Here is a 14,212-nt window from a genome sequence, read left to right as displayed (position 1 = left end):
TTTTCATTTGAGCAAGTCTGGTGCCTCTTAGAAATTCGTCTTTACGGACTGTTCTGTTTTGACAGATTCTGTCTTTTATTTCGCATTGCCAGTTTTGCTATGCTTGATGGATTTTTCTATTCCATTAACTTTTAGTAGCTTTATGCAATGTCCAGAAGTGTTAAGAATGATTATGTCACCTCTGAACATGTGAATTTTGATTATGCAATAACCCTCTAATGAGTTTGTTTCGAGTTTGGTGTGGAGGAAGTTTTTAAGGGTCAAGAGAGGAGGATGATACAATATGATCAAGAAGAGTGAAAGCTCTAAGCTTGGGGATGCCCCGGTGGTTCATCCCTGCATATTTCAAGAAGACTCAAGCATCTAAGCTTGGGGATGCCCAAGGCATCCCCTTCTTCATCGACAACATTATCAGGTTCCTCTAGTGAAACTATATTTTTATTCCATCACATCTTATGTGGTTTGCTTGGAGCGTCTGTTTGTTTTTGTTTTTGTTTTGTTTGAATAAAGTTGGTGAAAGGACACGGATGTCGCCTAGAGGGGGGGTGAATAGGAGGTTTAAAACTTTTACGAGATGGGCTTAACAAATGCGGAATAAAACTAGCGTTTACTTTGTCAATCCCAAAGCCTATATACTATGGTTCACCTATGTGCACCAACAACTTATGCTAAGCAATACAAGCAACTTATGTGATAGCAAGATATATAACTTCAAGCACGATGGCTATCACAAAGTAAAGTGCATAAGTAAGGAGCTCGGGTATAGAGATAACCGAGGTACGCGGGAGACGATGATGTAGCCCGAAGTTCACACTCTTGCGAGTGCTACTCTCCGTTGGAGCGGTGTGGAGGACAAGTCACTCCAAAAGCACGAGGGCCATCGTATTCTCCTCGAGAATTCCCACCAAGAGGGATGTCCTCGAACCACTATGTAACCTTAGGGAGGTTACCGAACCCGCACAAAGCTTGGGGCTATCTCCACAACTTAATTGGAGGCTCCCAACAAATTGCCACAAAGGCCTTGCCCTTGAAGAATCTCCACAACTTAATTGGAGTCCCCAAGAACACCACTAAGATGCCACAAAGGCCTTGCCCTTGAAGATTCTCCACAACTTAATTGGAGTCCCCAAGAACACCACAAAGATGCCACAAAGGCCTAGAATCCGTCTAGGGTTCCAAGAACCCAAGAGTAACAACTTTCTTGTTTTCACCACCACGAATCACCGTGGAGAACTCAAACCGATGCACCAAATGCAATGGCAAGAACACCACAAAGATGCTCAAGTCCTTCTCTCTCAAATTCCAACAAAGCTACAAAAGCTATTGGGGGAATAAGAGAGGAAGAACAAATAAGAGGAGGAACACCAAATTTCTCCAAGATCTAGATCTAGTGGATTCCCCTCACAAAGAGAGGGATTTGATTGGTAGAAATGTAGATCTAGATCTCCTCTTCCTTTTCCCTCAAAAAGATTCAAGAAGTATAGGAGGAGTAGAGGGATATGGCAAGCTCTCAAGGTCAACAATGGTGGAGAGCACAAAGGGGAAGAGGTAGCTGCCCAAGGAGGAAGAAGGGGGGCTTAAATACCCCCTCCCATCGAAATATGACCGTTTGGGTGTGCTCAGGCCGGATTTTCCGGGCCGGATATTTGCAAAATATCCGGGCCCCAAAAAACGGCTAAGGACATGAGAAAACTGCTCTCAGGATGGGGGCCGGACATTTGCCCGGATATTTGCCCGGATTTGTCCAAAAACCGGATTTTTCCGGGGGGCCGGATTATCCGCCCTAAACTTGGGCCGGAATATCCGCCCCCCTGAAAACTGGCAGAAACATCAAACTGAAACAGGCATAACTTTAGCATCCGGACTCCGATTTTGATGATCTTGGGCTTGTTTTAAAGCTAGGAACAAGCTCTACAAGATCATGCAGGAAACCATCATAGTCCAACAAGGGAGGATAGAAACAAATGATGAAAGGTTTGACCTATCTAAAAAAGACATACCAGTAAAACCTCCAATCTTGAAAATGCAACAAGTTGCCAGTGCAAAAACCATTCTTGATGAACTAGAGCTTGTCATGAGAATAAGCACAAGCTCTAAATCATCACATGGATAAGATCCAAATAATAACCAAGAAAGATGATGAACCAAACTCGAAAACGCAACAAGTGATCTATGCAAAATCCGTTTTCGATGAACTAGAGCTTGTCATGAGAATAAGCACAAGCTCTAAAACATCACATGGATAAGGTCCAAATAACAACCAAGAAAGATGATGCAAGGATGCAAAGGTTTGAGCTCTCTCCAAACGATACGATCGAGTTACTCACTCGAGAGCCCTCTTGATAGTACGGCAACTAAACTATAAACCGGTCTCCAACTACACTATGAGACCGGTGAGAAAGAAACCCTATCAAGAGCAAACCTTATACTTACGCATTCCACTTGAGCTCGATGACGACGATCTTGACCTCAACAAGATGGAACGCCTTTCTTGCTTGTGCTTGCTTGACGAAGTATTGTGGATTGCTCCCCCATAATCCACCATGGGAGAGCTTCTTCTTCGGCGCATCTTCACATAACCATGACCACCATGTGGATTGCTCCCCCATAATCCATCATGGGAGAGCTTCTTCTTCGGCACATCTTCACATATCCATGATCACCATATGGATGGCAAGACTCAAGCAAAGGATCTCTTCGAGATGGCTCATCTTGAACTTGCACTTCATTCTTCATTCTTCATCATATTGATGTCTTGAAGTAACTTGAGGGCTCACTTCATCTTCATCTTCAAGACATACTTGACACTTGATATACTTCATTAAATTCTTCTTATTTCAACCTTGAAGCCAACAAATGGTTCAAGAATTGCCTATGGACAACTCCTATAAATATAACTCAATGCAAATATTAGTCCATAGGGATTGTCATTAATTACCAAAACCACACATGGGGGCTCCATGCACTTTCAATCTCCCCCATTTTGGTAATTGATGACAATCTATTTGAGAGGGTTTATATAAGGAATTGAAGTAGCAAACAAGTTGAATATATAGAGCAAACTCCCCATAATATATGCGTGTGTGAATGATCTTGACTTTCATTGCATATATTGGCATTCAAAGCCTTGTGGAGTTTCCTCTAACTATTCAACTACGCAAAGCAACAAGATGCAATGCAATAAAGGCACATGCTTAAGCACAAAGCAAAGACATAACCAAATTCCCTTAAACCCTCCAAACTTCTCCCCCATTGGCACCAATTGCCGAAATGGGTGAAAATTTTAGAAGGCCAATATAGTGAGAGTTCCTCCATAGCGTGTCCATTTCTCATAATTTGAGTGGAATCAAATGCACGTATCCAATGACGAATATTTGGAAGGAATCACACTATAGATAGGATCAAAGATTGCAAAAAGATAACAAAGTCTAGAAGCTTCAACAAATGAAGCAAGCAACCAAATGAACCACAAAGAAGATACCAAAAGAAAGATAGATATTATGATAAGATCAAGAAGATTGCTCTAAATAACATGAGGAAGCTCCCCAAGGTTTGTGCACAAACCTAGACAATTTGCATTGGAGTATAAAGTGCACAAACATGGAATCATCACTCCCATAATATCATTCAAAAACAAAAGATACCAAGTGAATCAAACTCTAATGATCACCAAAAGATAGTGCTCTAATTCAAATGAGGAAGCTCCTCAAGGTACATGCATAAATTAAAATGTTGCATTTGAATACAATATGAATAACAAGGAATCATCACTCCCTCATTACCATTTAAAACACAAACATTGCAATAGATCATAGATAGAAAAATAAGCTTAACACTTGCAACAAACAAATAGTTGAGCAACAAGTAAGAGGCACCATAATAAAAAAAAGCTCAACCAAGAGGATATGTGAAAGACATGATAAAGCATATTATAAGACTATTACAAGGATGAGCAAAAAGCATCATCATAGTCTTCAATGAATTATATTGCTTAGCATGACCAATCAACACACAATAAATAAATAAGATATCAAAAGGAGATGTATCATCTCTTATGTGTATAAGTTTCTCTAAGTGGGCAATATCACAAAGATATTTATCCACAAAGAAACATGCACACACAAAATAGATACGCAACAAATATAGCATGATATCCAAGACGAAGTAATGCAATATACCAATAAGAATTTTTGCTTAATAGAATGGCCAAAGGCTCAATTTTATCTTATTGTACATTCATGAACTTCAACCACAAACATCTAAAATACATCACAAATATCAACAAGGGAAAGAAGATAGTTGGGATGCATTGAGAAAGTCAACAAGTATCACAAACGAGGATACCAAAAGAAATAACTAAATTTGCACTTTCATCTATATTGCACATGTGAGAGCCTTGAGGAATTGATATGCAATAAAATTGCTAGATAGGCATAGTTGGGATGGATGAATCATGAGCGTGATTTAATATACTTCCCAACAAATGCACTCATCTCAAATTACTCATATTCACAATAAAGAGGTTTCATTAAGACTTTTGCAAGAAGCACACTATTTGCAAATCAAGAGATTCATGCCAAGATGCAACCATAAGGTTGGATAGAAGAAAAGTATGCATGAGAAGATACTTGTTACCAATATAGCATTCGTGTGGATGTAGTAGATATGTGTTCGTTGACCATCCTAGCCTGCCTCAAGTTACCATTGAGTCACCACTTCTTTCCAAGAGTGAGACAAGCATCCAATGCATATCCATTGTACCTAACACAAAGGTAAGTACAAAATGGTCCCCAAACTAATTGGGTCCGAAGTAGTTAGACACACTACAACATATAGGACAAACTCCACAATACTATGTGCATATAGATATGAAATGAATTTCATGCATATCTTAATCAAATTAGGATTTGATGGAGTTTACCCTATATATTGGATCAAAGAAAGTAACACATGCCATAAGATATACATATATTAAATATGCATGCACAATACTTTCAAGAATCAAAGGAAGATACAATTTGGACAAAACACCAAATAAACCAAGAGACAATGGTTGTCCAAATTATATCAAAGAATCAAATCAACACAAGATTGACTCCAAAGACTTATCTCATTATAAGAAGCTAATTAAGCCTAAGCACAAAGGAATGAGATAACCAACTCCCAAGAGAGCAAGGTTCCAACAAATAAACCAAACCCTCGAAACTTTTTATGATGGCACAAAGTACCAAAAAGAAAATTTATGTCTCCCAAAACCAAATTTTGATAATGCTCAAGAGAAGTTTAAGCATTATAACAAATATAGGAGAGCTCCCCCAAGATTAGTGCATTATCCAGGATTTTGCATATGAATACAAAATGCACAAACTAGGATCATCACGCTACCTCTATCTACAAAAATGCTAAGAAAGTTAGAATAGACAAATTAGATCCATGAGATGCAAGGAAGACACATGGGAGTCAAAGCACAACAAATTCATGGCAATAAATAAGGCAATTTAAACACAAGAGCCAATGTAGATATGATCAATAAATATCTACCTCATAATGATTACCAATTGTCCTAGGACAAGAGGTATTAGGAAATATTTCCCGGTGGTAGTTTGTAAGTATACATAAGATCATATTTACAACGAATAAAGCATATGGTAAAGGATAGGAGTTAACCATCATGCAAAGATAGTTTCTTGATAGCTTCATTTAGTCATACCAACATGCAAGGCAATTAATAGTATTCATACCAACATGCCAAGCAATTAATAGTATTCATACCAACATGCAAAGCAATTAATAGTATGACTTGAAGCACATGGTTTTCCAAAAATGTATTGAGGGACATGTTGTGAAAAATCATGCCAAGAAAAACTTTCACAAATAAGATCCACAAAGATATTAGCAATGAAGCTATTTAAGCAAATTTGAGCTTGTTTGAGCAAACATGCCACATAGGGGAGAGATAATTTACGGTATCAATTCTATGTGACACAACCTCAAATGTTCACATTTTCTAGGCTTGTAATATGCACAAAGCTTATTACTCCCCCATAATGTGATAAGGAAATTATTTTCACAAGAGGCAAATAAGATCCAAGTAGAGATATTAATGGACATTAGAATTTGAATTTCTCATGAAGATGACATACCACATAGCGACTAGATAATCTCGCAATATCAATTCTAAGTGATATTCCTCATGTACACACATTGTTTAGGATCATGAAATTCCCAAAGGAATATCACTCCCCCAAAATGGGATTGTCCATTAATCGCTCATAAGAGCCATATAAGATACAACAAGATGCAAAGAGGCTCCAACACAAACACAAATACATGGTGTGCAACCCAACATGCATAGACTTGATTTCTCAAGCAAAACAATTAGGAAGCACAACATATACAAACACATGTTAGGAACAAAACTAACACATGCAAAGGGGCGAGTAACTTTCAATATAAATGAGTTGAGAACATGTTACCGCAAGGAGGAACATTGGATATATGATAGTAGCAAGATAATCAAAAGACTTGGCTTGATATAATATAAATGATGAAGATCCCTTAATTCTTCATGATGTAGCCAAGTCTCCAATGCCCTCCAACAAGCACCTATTGATCAAGTTTTGGATTGTTGGTCCCCAACAAAGTTGGGTCCTAAGAGGTTAGTCACAATAGGCTTGGCAACCCAAATGGTTCTTTTCTTGACACCACTTTGAGCACCAACAAATTTGGCAAACACATTGCCACCCTCATCCTTACGAAGAGAATAAACATCATCAATGGTGATAGAGTTGGATGAGGTACCAATAGTGCAAAAGGAGGAGATGTGGCCCTTCTCACGGCATATGTAGCAAGTTCTTTTCTTCTCCTTATTCTCACTAGATTTCTCCACAATGGGAGCATTGGCTTGATTCTTCTTGGGAAGTGGCATTTCTTCAACTTGAGGTTGAATATGAGTTTGAGCTTGAGGCCGCTTCCCTTTGTGCTTCTTCTTCAAAGGGCAAGATCTAACATGATGCCCTTCAATTTTGCACTTGAAGCAAACAATCTTGGCCGGGTCTTTGACTTGTACTTGGCCCTTCTTCTTATTGTTGTTCTTGGACTTGTTCTTGTTGTTGGAGTTGAATCCAAGTCCACTCTTGTCATTAGGGGATTGTTACACACTTAACATCTTGTCAAGTTTGCATTTCCCTTCATGACCCTTTACCAAGTCGTTCTTCAAAGAAGAGACTTGGGCCTTGAGCTCTTTGATTTCCTCTACATGGTTAGTAACAACACAAGTACTAGAGGAAGTAGAACCTTCATTGTTAGAGCAACAAGGCAAGGAAGATAATTCATCACAAGATTTAGCAATATTATGAGTGGATGAATTACTAGGACTAGCACATGGCAATATAACATTTTGAGTAGTAGTTCTAGTACCCACATGAGGCTCACAAGGTGTTGCCTTAGATATTATAGCCTCATGAGCTAACTTTAGCCAATCATGAGAGGCTAGAAGATCCTCATAGGAGCTAGAAAGCTTTCCATGATTTTCTTCCAATTTCCCATAATTGCTAGTTAGCAATTTAAGTTGAGCCCTTAGCTCAACATTTTCCTTCAAGATAGATGCTTCACAAGAAGTAGAGTTAGTAGCACAAGCATCATTATTAATAGAAATGGGAGAAGGCAAGTTGTCATGCTCTTTTAGATAAGAAGCTTTAAGTTGCTCATCCGACTCGGTGAGTTTGGTGAGCGCACTCTCAATAACCCTTGAGCCCTTTTTGAGTTGCTCAAAATCCTCAAGGAGTTTAGCATTAGCAAACACAAGCTTATCATTTTTTAGCTTTAGTTCATTTGCCACCTCAAGAGCTCTATCATGGTTTTCCTTTTCTCTAGACAATTCTAGAGCAAAGGTTTCCTCAAGAGCTTCCTTGGTGGTTTGTTCTTCTTCAAGTTCATCCTTTAGAGATGCCACATCGTTGGCATACTCTCGTTCAAGAGCACCCATTTTATCAATGGTGTTCTCATGCATCCAAATAAGTTTTTGGCTCTCAATAGCGGTAGTCAAGATTTCAAAGAAGTGAGAGCTAGCAATTTTATCTTTGCAAAGAACCTTGAATACACTCTTACCCTTATCGCGTAGAGAGACAACCCAATCATCTTCTTCATATTCCTCCTCATCCTTATCCCCACGAGAAATATTAGGTTCCATGGTAGGAGTTACCGTGGAACCCTTGGCCATAAGGCATATATGAGAACCGTGAGACAAAGATGAGGAGTTACTTGAGGCTCCTTTCAAGATCTTGTCTTGACCAATAGAATCTTTGGTTTCCTCTACATTGTTAGTCACACAACAACTAGAGGAAATAGAAGCATTTTTATCATGGCCACAAGACAAAGCAAGCATATCATCATTAGATTTATTCAATGTTAAGGAAATCGGTAATCGTTAACTGCTCGGCCGGCTTGGGAGTAGCGATTAATCGGAATTCGGACGATTAACTAATTTAATCGGTCGGCTATTAATCGGTGCAACCTACATAAATTAGCACTTAAAACAATTTATATAATAAAAATAATATTATATGAGCCTCTATATATCTCTCCCTACTTCTCTAAAGCCTAAAATCCTAGAAAAATATTGTAAATCTACTTTATTGGGGAGGGGTAGCGACTGTATTAGCGATATGCATTGAAAATATTGTAACTTTTTTGACCAAGTGTGGTAGTTAATCGGGAAAATACCTAGTAATCGGACTTTCGGACTGATTAATCGGGCTAAAAGATTAACACAAGAGATTAATGGTAATCGACACGGTCAAGCCCCTAGTAGCGATTAATCGGCCTAGTAATCGTTGAATCGGCCTAGTTTTTGAACAGTGGATTTATTCAAGCAACTTACACATGATATGCAAGGACTATCAACACAAGCATGTAAATCATTTCTAGTGCTAGATGTGTTTAAGTCCAAAGATGAACCATTGCAATGAGATATAGATGAAGGATCATCAATAGTAAGCTCAATACCGACATTGCAATTTCCATCACCACTCACCATATCATTACTTTGTGTCTTGCCACACATTGGTGAAGTGGATGAAGATGAGAACTCATCACGGCCGGAAGTGGAAGCAATACAATCATCCTTAATAATATTGGACACATCATGATTGTCTTGAAGCTTTGCCCATAATTCATGAGAGCTCCCAAAAGGCATGATTGACGAAGTAACTACATTGCTCACAACAATGGAAAACACATGAGAAGCAAGAGCATCGAGGCAAGAGTTTTTCTCCTCCTCAAGAGATAAATTTTGAGGATCCTTAGGAGAAGAAAAACCCATGCCAAGATATCGCTCCATGTCCGGGGACATTCCCCGTAAGATTTTAAGCACATAAATTTTCCATAGATCATAATTTGTGCCATCAAATATAAACAAGTTATTGTGCGCTAATCCCCTAACCGACATCTTTACTCTCAAGGCGGTGAAGCCTAAGAATGAGAGACCTTGCTCTGATACCAATTGAAAGGACACGGATGTCGCCTAGAGGGGGGTGAATAGGAGGTTTAAAACTTTTACGAGATGGGCTTAACAAATGCGGAATAAAACTAGCGTTTACTTTGTCAATCCCAAAGCCTATATACTATGGGTTCACCTATGTGCACCAACAACTTATGCTAAGCAATACAAGCAACTTATGTGATAGCAAGATATATAACTTCAAGCACGATGGCTATCACAAAGTAAAGTGCATAAGTAAGGAGCTCGGGTATAGAGATAACCGAGGTACGCGGGAGACGATGATGTAGCCCAAAGTTCACACTCTTGCGAGTGCTACTCTCCGTTGGAGCGGTGTGGAGGACAAGTCACTCCAAAAGCACGAGGGCCACCGTATTCTCCTCGAGAATTCCCACCAAGAGGGATGTCCTCGAACCACTATGTAACCTTAGGGAGGTTACCGAACCCGCACAAAGCTTGGGGCTATCTCCACAACTTAATTGGAGGCTCCCAACAAATTGCCACAAAGGCCTTGCCCTTGAAGAATCTCCACAACTTAATTGGAGTCCCCAAGAACACCACTAAGATGCCACAAAGGCCTTGCCCTTGAAGATTCTCCACAACTTAATTGGAGTCCCCAAGAACACCACAAAGATGCCACAAAGGCCTTGAATCCGTCTACGGTTCCAAGAACCCAAGAGTAACAACCTTCTTGTTTTCACCACCATGAATCACCGTGGAGAACTCAAACCGATGCACCAAATGCAATGGCAAGAACACCACAAAGATGCTCAAGTCCTTCTCTCTCAAATTCCAACAAAGCTACAAAAGCTATTGGGGGAATAAGAGAGGAAGAACAAATAAGAGGAGGAACACCAAATTTCTCCAAGATCTAGATCTAGTGGATTCCCCTCACAAAGAGAGGGATTTGATTAGTAGAAATGTAGATCTAGATCTCCTCTTCCTTTTCCCTCAAAAAGATTCAAGAAGTATAGGAGGAGTAGAGGGATATGGCAAGCTCTCAAGGTCAACAATGGTGGAGAGCACAAAGGGGAAGAGGTAGCTGCCCAAGGAGGAAGAAGGGGGGCTTAAATACCCCCTCCCATCGAAATATGACCGTTTGGGTGTGCTCAGGCCGGATTTTCCGGGCCGGATATTTGCAAAATATCCGGGCCCCAAAAAACGGCTAAGGACATGAGAAAACTGCTCTCAGGATGGGGGCCGGATATTTGCCCGGATTTGTCCAAAAACCGGATTTTTCCGGGGGGCCGGATTATCCGCCCTAAACTTGGGCCGGAATATCCGCCCCCCTGAAAACTGGCAGAAACATCAAACTGAAACGGGCATAACTTTAGCATCCGGACTCCGATTTTGATGATCTTGGGCTTGTTTTAAAGCTAGGAACAAGCTCTACAAGATCATGCAGGAAACCATCATAGTCCAACAAGAGAGGATAGAAACAAATGATGAAAGGTTTGACCTATCTAAAAAAGACATACCGGTAAAACCTCCAATCTTGAAAATGCAACAAGTTGCCCGTGCAAAAACCATTCTTGATGAACTAGAGCTTGTCATGAGAATAAGCACAAGCTCAAAATCATCACATGGATAAGATCCAAATAATAACAAAGAAAGATGATGAACCAAACTCGAAAACGCAACAAGTGATCTATGCAAAATCCGTTTTCGATGAACTAGAGCTTGTCATGAGAATAAGCACAAGCTCTAAAACATCACATGGATAAGGTCCAAATAACAACCAAGAAAGATGATGCAAGGATGCAAAGGTTTGAGCTCTCTCCAAACGATACGATCGAGTTACTCACTCGAGAGCCCTCTTGATAGTACGGCAACTAAACTATAAACCGGTCTCCAACTACACTATGAGACCGGTGAGAAAGAAACCCTATCAAGAGCAAACCTTATACTTGCGCATTCCACTTGAGCTCGATGACGACGATCTTGACCTCAACAAGATGGAACACCTTTCTTGCTTGTGCTTGCTTGACGAAGTATTGTGGATTGCTCCCCCATAATCCACCATGGGAGAGCTTCTTCTTCGGCGCATCTTCACATAACCATGACCACCATGTGGATTGCTCCCCCATAATCCATCATGGGAGAGATTCTTCTTCGGCACATCTTCACATATCCATGATCACCATATGGATGGCAAGACTCAAGCAAAGGATCTCTTCGAGATGGCTCATCTTGAACTTGCACTTCATTCTTCATTCTTCATCATATTTATGTCTTGAAGTAACTTGAGGGCTCACTTCATCTTCATCTTCAAGACATACTTGACACTTGATATCCTTCATTAAATTCTTCTTATTTCAACCTTGAAGCCAACAAATGGTTCAAGAATTTCCTATGGACAACTCCTATAAATATAACTCAATGCAAACATTAGTCCATAGGGATTGTCATTAATTACCAAAACCACACATGGGGGCTCCATGCACTTTCAGTTGGATCCTAGCATTCATTGTGTGGGAGAGAGACACGCTCCGCTGTTGCATATGGACAAATATGTCCTTGGGCTTTACTCATAATATTCATGGCGAAGGTTGAAACTGCTTCGTTAAATTGTTATATGGTTGGAAACGGGGAATGCTACATGTGGTAATTGGTAGAATGTCTTGAATAATGTAATACTTGGCAATTGTTGTGCTCATGTTTAAGCTCTTGCATCATATACTTTGCACCTATTAATGAAGAAATACATAGAGCTTGCTAAAATTTGGTTTGCATAATTGGTCTCTCTAAGGTCTAGATATTTTCTAGTAAGGGTCGAACAACAAGGAAGACGGTATAGAGTCTTATAATGTTTACAATATGTCTTTTATGTGAGTTTTGCTGTACCGGTTCATACTTGTGCTTGTTTCAAATAACCTTGCTAGCCTAAGCCTTGTATCGAGAGGGAATACTTCTCATGCATCCCAAATCCTTGAGCCAAACACTATGCCACTTGTGTCCACCATACCTACCTACTACATGGTATTTCTCCGCCATTCCAAAGTAAATTGCTTGAGTGCTACCTTTAAATTTCTATCCTTTATCTTTGCAATATATAGCTCATGGGACAAATAGCCTAAAAACTATTGTGGTATTGAATATGTACTTATGCATTTTATCTCTTATAAGTTGCTTGTTGTGCGATAACCATGTTCCTGGGGACGCCATCAACTACCATTTGTTGAATATCATGTCAGTTGCTATGCATGTTCGTCTTGTCTGAAGTAAGGGCGATTTACCATGAGTTGAATGATTTGAGCATGCATATTGTTAGAGAAGAACATTGGGCCGCTAACTAAAGCCATGATCCATGGTGGAAGTTTCAGTTTTGGACAACAAACCTCAATCTCATATGAGAATATTAATTGTTGTTGAATGCTTATGCATTAAAGAGGAGTCCATTATCTGTTGTCTATGTTGTCCCGGTATGGATGTCTAAGTTGAGAATAATCAAAAGCGAGAAATCCAATGCGAACTTTCTCCTTAGACCTTTGTACAGGCGGCATAGAGGTACCCCTTTGTGATACTTGGTTAAAACATATGTATTGCGGTGATAATCCAGGTAATCCGAGCTAATTAGGACAAGGTGCGGGCACTATTAGTATACTATGCATGAGGCTTGCAACTTGTAGGATATAATTTACATGATACATATGCTTTATTACTACCATTGACAAAATTGTTTCTTATTTTCAAAATAAAAGCTCTAGCACAAATATAGCAATCGATGCTTCCCTCGTCGAAGGGCCTTTCTTCTACTTTTATGTTGAGTCAGTTCACCTATTTCTCTCCATCTCAAGAAGCAAACACTTGTGTGAACTGTGCATTGATTCCTACATACTTGCATATTGCACTTATTATATTACTTTATGTTGACAATATCCATGAGATATACATGTTACAAGTTAAAAGCAACCGCTGAAACTTAATCTACCTTTGTGTTGCTTCAATGCCTTTACTTTGAATTTATTGCTTTATGAGTTAACTCTTATGCAAGACTTATTGATGCTTGTCTTGAAAGTACTATTCATGAAAAGTCTTTGCCATATGATTCAGTTGTTTACTCATTATCTTTACTATTGCTTTGGATCGCTGCATTCATTACATGTGCTTACAATAGTATAATCAAGATTATGATGGCATGTCACTTCAGAAATTATCTTTGTTATCGTTTACCTACTCGGGACGAGTAGGAACTAAGCTTGGGGATGTTGATACGTCTCCAACGTATCGATAATTTCTTATGTTCCATGCTACTTTATTGATGATACCTACATGTTTTATACATACTTTATGTCATATTTATGCATTTTCCGACACTAACCTATTAACGAGATGCCGAAGAGCCAGTTGCTGTTTTCTGCTGTTTTTGGTTTCAGAAATCCTAGTAAGGAAATATTCTCGGAATTGGACGAAATCAACGCTCAGGATCTTATTTTTCCACGAAGCTTCCAGAAGTCCGGAGAGGAAACGAAGTGGGGCGACCAGGCAGCCACACACCAGGGCGGCGCGGCCCAGAGCCTGGCTGCGCCGGCCTGTGGTGTGGGCCCCTCGTGGCGCCCCCTGACCTACCCTTCCGCCTACATAAGCCTTCGTCAAGAATAACTCCAGTACCGAGAGCCACGATATGGAAAACCTTCCAGAGACGCCGCCGCCAATCCCATCTCGGGGGATTCAGGAGATCGCCTCCGGCACCCTGCCGGAGAGGGGAATCAT

This window comes from Lolium perenne, chromosome 4 (genome assembly GCF_019359855.2).
Source record: "Lolium perenne isolate Kyuss_39 chromosome 4, Kyuss_2.0, whole genome shotgun sequence".
Lineage (NCBI taxonomy): Eukaryota > Viridiplantae > Streptophyta > Magnoliopsida > Poales > Poaceae > Lolium > Lolium perenne.
Note: the sequence above shows the minus strand (reverse complement) of the source record.